General features: G+C 37.9%; 1 long non-coding RNA gene across 1 annotated transcript; it reads left to right on the top strand.

The window, feature by feature from the left end:
* The first annotated feature begins 220 nt into the window (after positions 1–220).
* On the top strand, positions 221–4,891 carry LOC149098363 (uncharacterized). The gene is made up of 2 exons (XR_016203800.1): positions 221–464; positions 1,880–4,891. It is a non-coding gene; the product is annotated as an uncharacterized LOC149098363 (long non-coding RNA).
* The last annotated feature ends 3,094 nt before the right edge of the window (positions 4,892–7,985 follow it).

Here is a 7,985-nt window from a genome sequence, read left to right on the forward strand (position 1 = left end):
ATTTTCAACATTAATATACACTGTGTGTAAGCTGGGCAACCCAAACTGAATAATTGATAATAATAATAAAAAGAAAAATATTGAGACTTTGTCAGGTGAATGGAGATTTCCCCGATCACATTCACTTGTCAGTTATCGCCTTACCAATGCAAGTGCTTCACCGGAACACATATCATTCCATATCATTCCTTATAATTCATTACGCTATCGACAGTTAACATCAAACAACAACAGGCCCTTTTAGCTCTTAAAAAACGGGTTTTCGGAGACAAGCCGAAGAAAACGTAGGCACAGTGAGGAAAACGAGATTTAAAAGAGGTTTAAAATTATGACGACATGATGACGTCATAATATTGATAGCATGCAACTTCATACCTTACCACCGAACACGCAGAGATGTTTTCATGATTCGGTCCAGTATCAATTGTGTTTTGAAGCAACAGTTTTTGGAGGAATTCTGAAAGGTAAGGCAGTTTGTTTTGAACAATATCAGCGCATTATCTTACATGCAATTTATTGTCCTTTGTTTGAATTGAGAGCGCGGGTGGCGAAGCTAGTGGTTTTTGTTTGCTATGATAAAGCAGACACAACACGCAAGTCATGTTTTGGTTCCTTGTTCGATGCTGGCGTTATCTCCATTTTGACAATGCCTAACGCCGAGGTTAAACTTAATACTCGTAAGATCGACTGGACACGCTTAAAACTTAAAAAAATGCTTCTGCGAACACCAAAACAACAACAAATACAATGCGAAGGTACTGCGTAATAACATTCATCCGAATGGTAATACAAGAGGTTTCGCCAAATGGGTGATCGAGTGCAGTATAACTGTCATAAGCGTTTAGTCCTCAATTAGGCCGCTGATGTCCCTCAGAAGTAACTGTGTCCTTAAATTACAGGCTGGAAAACATAGAAAAGAGCATGGCTGAGCGTTTAAGTTGTGTATTTGACTCTTTAAAGTAATTAATTGTATCTTGTCTCGAGGTTGTTTGAATCCTGCTTTTTTTATTTTATTGCTTTTTGAGCGTATGCAAATTTCCCGATATTATGTTTGAATGTTACCAGGATGAATAACCAATTTCAGTTGCTTGCAAAATAACTGGCATTGCTACTCCGCAAACTATAATTAAGACGGAAACCTTAGGAGAAATCAATGTTTATGTGAAACTATGTAACCTTTGTTTAGTGTTCTTGAAAAGTATATTTGTTATTTAAAGATTTTAACATCAATTTCACAGTACTTTTGGGCCTCGTTTGAACTTTCGCCAGTTTTGTTTTTTCTTAAAAAGCGTTTAGGTAAAGGTCGGTGCCTTTCTAAATGTTTCGACAATAGCAGAATACATTTCTTCGTACTAGATCTGTTTACACGTACGTAGTTTGGAAAGCACTCAACTTTACTCTTTGATGAATCAATCAATCTTTAATGAAGTTATGAATACCGGTTGATAAAGTTATAAATACCGGTTGAGAATTTACTAACTGTTAAAAAGAAACTTTTTGCCGACTGTGAGTGAGTGATAAAAAGCTAAATCATTTGAATGTGTACACTTGGGTTTAATTTGCTACTTCTTTCATTTAGTTTATAGATATGCATTTACACGAGCTAGATGTGCCATGTCTCATTTTGCCTTTCATTTTTGTAATAAGTGGTAAATCATCTAATGGAGTTTCAAGACAAAAAGCAATTCAACAAAAGCAGTACACCACCGCATTGTTGAGATAAACAGGAAGACAAGCTCAAGTTCTTGGGCCTATAGGTCTATCTGAAGACAATAACAAAACCTACAGCAGACGATGAATGTTTTGAGTACTGGGAAGTGTTGCAGTAGTTGGCATTCAGTGGTCTCAGTGTATTTAATAAAATTCTTGTGTTTCATAGGTTTGGGGGCACAAACTTAACCACCATGACAAGAACTACTAAACAAGGTCTTCAGGCCTCCAGGCCTTGTTTACTATATGTCCCAGTACCAATCCTGGTATCAAGCAAAAGGACCTATTCCGTGCCAACTGGCTACGATCCAAGACAAGTAGTAACAATTTCAACTTTATTGAAGGAAAACATAAGAGGTCTCAGCATTACTAGAAAGGAAAAATATTCAGGATTTACAAAAATCTGCATCGAAAAAAGCTGTATAAGCCTCAACAGAACGACATCACTGAGCTGGGAATAAATTTCACTTTGTGAGGTGTGAGAAGTGGGGAAAGTTAGATATTTTGACATGCGAAGCAAATGCTCAAGTTTATATGAGCTAAACATTCGGGGTCATGATTTCTGCAGTTGTAATTCCAAAGCCTCTCAGTACAGGAATTATTTCGTACGTTGCAAATCATTTCCTTTTCTAGACATGACAGTTCCGAATACATTTACTCTTCTTCCACATAAACTAAAGCTACACTTCGATGTAATCGTACCATAAAATTGAAAGATAGAGCCGAAGAGAAAACAACGAACCAAGAGTTATATCAGAAACAGAAACCTTTATCAAAACCTTTACAGTCTGATACTATGATACGCTTGACACTAAACTATTTATTTAAGTTATAGCCTGGTAGCTCTACAGTTTTCTTCGTAGCTCAGTAAAGAATTTTGGCTCAGTTTTGCCACAAAACTACAAAATAAAGCCCATTTCACCATCAATATCGTTATTTTTCTCTTTAAAATTACATTAAATTTCGCTTCCAAATTATAGTGAATTAAATTTGGAAAGATAACCTGAGACACGCTTACCTTGAGGCCTTCACAAATTGCACATTGCTTCGTCTTCAAAACTAAGCAGGCATCGACATGCAACCGATTGTCCATTTAAGTCCACATCACCGAAACAGTTAGAAAATATAAAAAAGAAGCGGACCAGAAGAGTAGAAGATCTAGTAAGCATTTTGAGGAATCGTGGTGAAAAATGAGCAATTTGCTGTTAGGTCTGGCTGAACCTTTCCTTGTTCTTCTCAGTTTGGTTAGCACGTTTGACGAGCGATCTTTTTTGACGTGTCTTTTTTCTGAGACTTCACTCAGACTGTCTCAAATAAACGATAACTTTTGCTAAGCTTCTTCAGACAAGAATTTTCTGTAAAAGAACAGCAGATTTTGAGATGCAAATGAAATCGGCACAAAAACATGGTGCGTTTTTTGATCGCGCTACAAAATTGTAGGCAAGCTCAACTGGAGGATCAGTTCACTCAGCTCAGGATGATCTTTAATACGGGTATATAATTTAATACGCCATTCATTTAAACACACATAGGTCATTTGAGTCAGCAAAGAAATGTCCACGGTTCAGAGTCCAGCCGGTGAATAATCGCAACACACAAGGCTGAGTTCCAGATAAGGTGTCTGTGCTTGATTATTCGCAGATTTTCGGCTGCTTCGAGTTGTTTACAGTGAATGCCTTCAAGTGACCCAAGAACTTGGACTGTGAAGTCTTGCAATACAATGCGAACAACACCAGGTCTTATAAAGTACTGTGAGGTAGTAAATAGTACTGCGGATCGGCTTCAGTCGACTGTATTCTCAGAGACAATGCTTAAGCCTAAAACATGGCTTCGTCCGGCTCGTGACTTGTCAGATTTAAAACTGCGTTAAAAGCAACAATTTATATGAGTTTGCGACTCCAGATTTACCGGTTATCGTTTTTATCCGAACCTGGTTTCTACGAAGACTTTGCAGATTCCCTTGACTGTGAGTGATTTATACAGGGCCATTTGAGACAACTGTTTTCTGCAATGAACATCAAGCTAAGAATTTCCGTCCAAATGATGGCGTACTTTGACTGACAGTACTGAATTAGTTCTCCGACTCTGTCAGGAACTACTTGAACGACAGAATATATCCAGTTTGGTTTGCTTTCATCATATGAATACATGTAGTGCACAATTGTGTTACTATTACCCACCAAAAGGGAAGGAACCATTGGTTACGTAATTAAGACACGGCAATAGCAGCTTGTTTACCACAATGGAGGGCCTTAGAACAAACTTGTAATAACGGGACAATCTTGGATATTGACTGAATAAAATTCCTAAAATTGTGAAGCTTGAATTACACGCTGATATCTCAGGTCACCACAAATTTTAGTGACGTTCCATATCTCTAAATCAAACCACGTATCGACATGGATAGAATTTTCAATGCAGGGTGCTCGTGGCAAAAATTAGCACGCACGTTTGTCGACGTCTTAAAGGTACAGCAAAATAGCTTCGCAGGATTGGGAGGCTAGGTTTTGACTATGAGTAGGTAACTCGGTTACTTCAGTTTTAACTGGCCATGCTTGTTTTGTCCAGAGACTCGATTCTACGCCGACTGAGACGATTCTGTTCGTGCAGTGGAGTCAGCCATTCCTGTCATATCTCTTCAAGTCTCAGCATACTGAGACCCCGGACTGAGACTGAAGCGTAGTCAGCTGAGTTTAAATATTTCCGACTGTCGGTTAAGCAAAATCCTTCGAAGCCATCATCCTTCCACGGAGCAAGCTACAGAAACGAATTAATCGAATGAAACTCTCCCCGTAGACTTGTAATTCTTTGGACTTGATCTCAATTCTTGAGAGCGGCGCGTGAAATGTTTTAGTTGAATATTGCGATTCTTTCGCTGTCAAATCAGTAAAATCGAAGTAAAACAAATGGCTGCGCTCACTGCCGATTGCTTTATTCAAAATAAAGCATTGCTACGAAAACGATACTGAGCGATGACCACTTATTCGGTCAACTGCTTTTCACACATTCTTCAACTGGGCAGAAAAGGTGGTGACTGATGCAGACTCGTAGGAAAACTACCTAATCAATTTTGATGCGTGGATTAAAACTAATATTAAACATCGCTTTTAGGCGATGAGTTTACCATGATAGCGCTACTTGGAACCGAATAAATACCAGAAAACACTTCAAGAAAAAAAAATTGCAAAGGAATTGTTTGGACAGTAAAACGAAATTCAGATGTAGACCCTTCCACCTATTTCTCGTATCCTTGGTATTTGGTTTTTAAATCAGTACAGTCGAAAAGTTCTTACACATTTACTAAATTCTCAAGGTAAAAGTGAAGGTGTGGAAGATTTTCCAATGTGAAGTGGGTCACAAAACATCGGAATTAAGTGCCTCAGCTTAACATAATGGCATTATGCTATATGGCTTTCTTTCTGTTATGGTTCTCAATCTTTGGTAAAAGGGCTACTTCAAGATTTTTACCATAGCGAATATTATAATGCAGGGTCACATTTGCCAGATTGTCACCGTGCATGTGTTAGTTTTTTTCTTATTTACAATTTTCTATCCAAAGAGTTTCTCTTGGCAAACCCTTTATTTAGTTCATTTATCACAATTTCATGTTATACAATGTGAACTACTGCAAACATATAGAGTAATTTCGATTCAGTTAATACTAAAAATGCCATTGCTTAACGCTGAAATTGACCTGATCACCACCTAGAAAAAAAAAAATTAAGATGTTAACCGGGGCATCGCTTTAACTCATCGTTGTAAGGCTTTTAATTAATTACTTGATCTAACTTAGTGATCTGGTATTTCTTGAGAGGGAATCTAAGCTTACTAGCTCCGTGGTTTTTATTAGGTTCCCTCGCCATTTTGTTTTCTATCCTTTAATATATAAATTGTAGTTTTATTTCTTCATTGTAATCTTGCATATCAATTTTTGTAATTTATGAATCATTGTACCGTAATTCTATTTTTTATTGTTTGTGTACCAAATCAAAAAAATAAAAATAAAAATAGATAAATTATATTTCCTATTTTTAGTGACGATTGTAAAACCCCAAACCTTATGCCAGTAAACAATTTCATATTTAGTGCTACCTTCCGGCCATAAAAAAACAAAACATTAAAATGAACTAAAAGTGTCCTAGTTTTCAATAATTCACCAATGAATTAGACGCGCGAACATTTAGTAGCATCCGCATTCTTCGACGATCATATCCTGAAAAGTGGCCGTCACAAATGTTTTACGCTCTTTAACGAAATAAATGAAAGACATCGGTCGTAGTTAGGTAGGAACACAACTTGTGTCGCCATCGGTTTTGATACCGTTGTCTTTCTTCAGCGAGAGTTTCATTAGCGAGTGGTTTCTGATACAGTTGTCTTCATTTTCGACAAAGGACGTCCTTCTCTTTTCTGAAAATGTACTTTTCCGATATCCGATGGAGTTATTAAGTAAAGGTGCGAGGCGGAAAGCGAGAAAACTAGACACAGCATCGTCATGGTGCTAACGTCTCTAATGTCGTCCAATCGATCCTTCGAATACTCCATTAAACTGGTTCAAAGAGACTGATTTAGTATGATGTACTAAACCAATGGGATTCGCTTAGTTCGCGTTAGTTGGTTATTATTATTATTATTATTATTATTTATTTATTTATTTATTTTTTAGATTTCCTTTTCCTTTCTGTTTTCGTTTCAGTCGATCTTATCTGGCATATTCTCGAACGCCTTTCGGAAAGTTTTGGAATTAAAAAAACAAACTATAAGTTGCTGTTTATCCTTGAAATGGAAACTGAATGTCAACATACGTCATGCGTAGATATTTACTGCACGCAACAAACCAGGCACTTAAGTTATTCTTATTAAATTATTTTTTTCTAGCACGGTTCTTTCGATCAGATCTTTTTAGCTCGGAACAGTGGGAACAAACAATGCAGCTGTGTTCGTTAGCTTCATATACTTTACTTTCTATGTTGTAATCGAGATACGTATCAACTATGACAGCTGGGAGACAGCGCCATAACATGTAGATTGGTCCGTCGCGGGAGTCCTAAACAGCGTACGATAACATGTGCTTTACGTGCGGTTGCGGTAAGCATAGAGGCGTTATCAGTTGCCACGCAGGAAGTTGTAACTCTTGTTTTAAAACTGAATGTTTGGACTGTAACAGGATGAAAAGCACATCGTGAATTTAATGACCTATTTAAGCCTAGGTATCATTTACAAAGGTCTTAACTGCTTAAAGTGCTTCACCTATAACACAAAACGTGTTCTCCGCTGTATGTGTATGCACAAGTCAAGTGGTAAAAAAACCCGGCCGTTCGAGAATAAACGTAAGGTGCCCTTAATCTTTGACAGGACAGTTAATTTTATGATGTCAACTATCGAGAACGAAAAATGTCTTAAGGAGAGAAAACCTCTAATGAAAGTCACCTGTCGAAATTATGTCACGTACAAATCACGACGAGAAATGAAAGTGAATTCTTTGTGGTAGCGGACGTCGGGCGTGTGTCATTTTCGTTTGAAACAGTCACTGCTAAAACAAACCAAACAAGACGCTATTGTTCGCGCAAGTTCAAACCCCCGGGGAGTGGTACTTTGGGAATTTCCGGGTGGGGATGTGCCGCTGGGACCATGGAACCCTTAGCCTATACCAGAGCTAGCTCAGCTGAATTTTGCTAAACTATACTAGAGTAAACTCCCCAAATCCCCCCATCTATCGACACTGTTGAGGTTGATTTGCGTAAATTTAAACTTGCCGGTTTGATTTTTTATATTTTTGAGTGGCAATTCCTGGTTTCCTTACCTATAGTCAGGAATGGAGTTCAAACGAGCGTCTTGCAAGCGGCCTGGCAAGCGGCCCAAAAGGTTAATTATTTTTTTAGTTTTTTAGACAAAGCAGGTCTTCTCAGTTCTCTTCACACAGCCAGGGGCGAAATCTTAGGTCAAGGTAGTCCTCGGTGGTGTAATGTATGGTATTTTTTTGGTATCACCGTTGTATTTCAAAATTGGCGAAGCAGACGGGTTACCATGGACAGAGCTCGATTTCAACGAAAAACGGTACATGTTCTTAGCTTTCCTGTCGTGTAGTGATATGTGTTCAGCGATGTTAAGTGATGGAACATCAGGCATTTAGTTGTGATGATAGGGGAAACTCTCTCAAATAATTATATGCACAAATGCATTTGTAAATTCCCTTTTTCGAATCTGTTGAAATAAGTATTCAAGGGTGGATCTCGAATATTGAAATTTTCAATAACGAAAGTGAGAAAGATTGCCGG

The sequence above is a fragment of the Orbicella faveolata genome, unplaced genomic scaffold (genome assembly GCF_042242905.1).
Source record: "Orbicella faveolata isolate gen_17 unplaced genomic scaffold, um_ofav_v1 contig_46, whole genome shotgun sequence".
NCBI lineage: Eukaryota > Metazoa > Cnidaria > Anthozoa > Scleractinia > Merulinidae > Orbicella > Orbicella faveolata.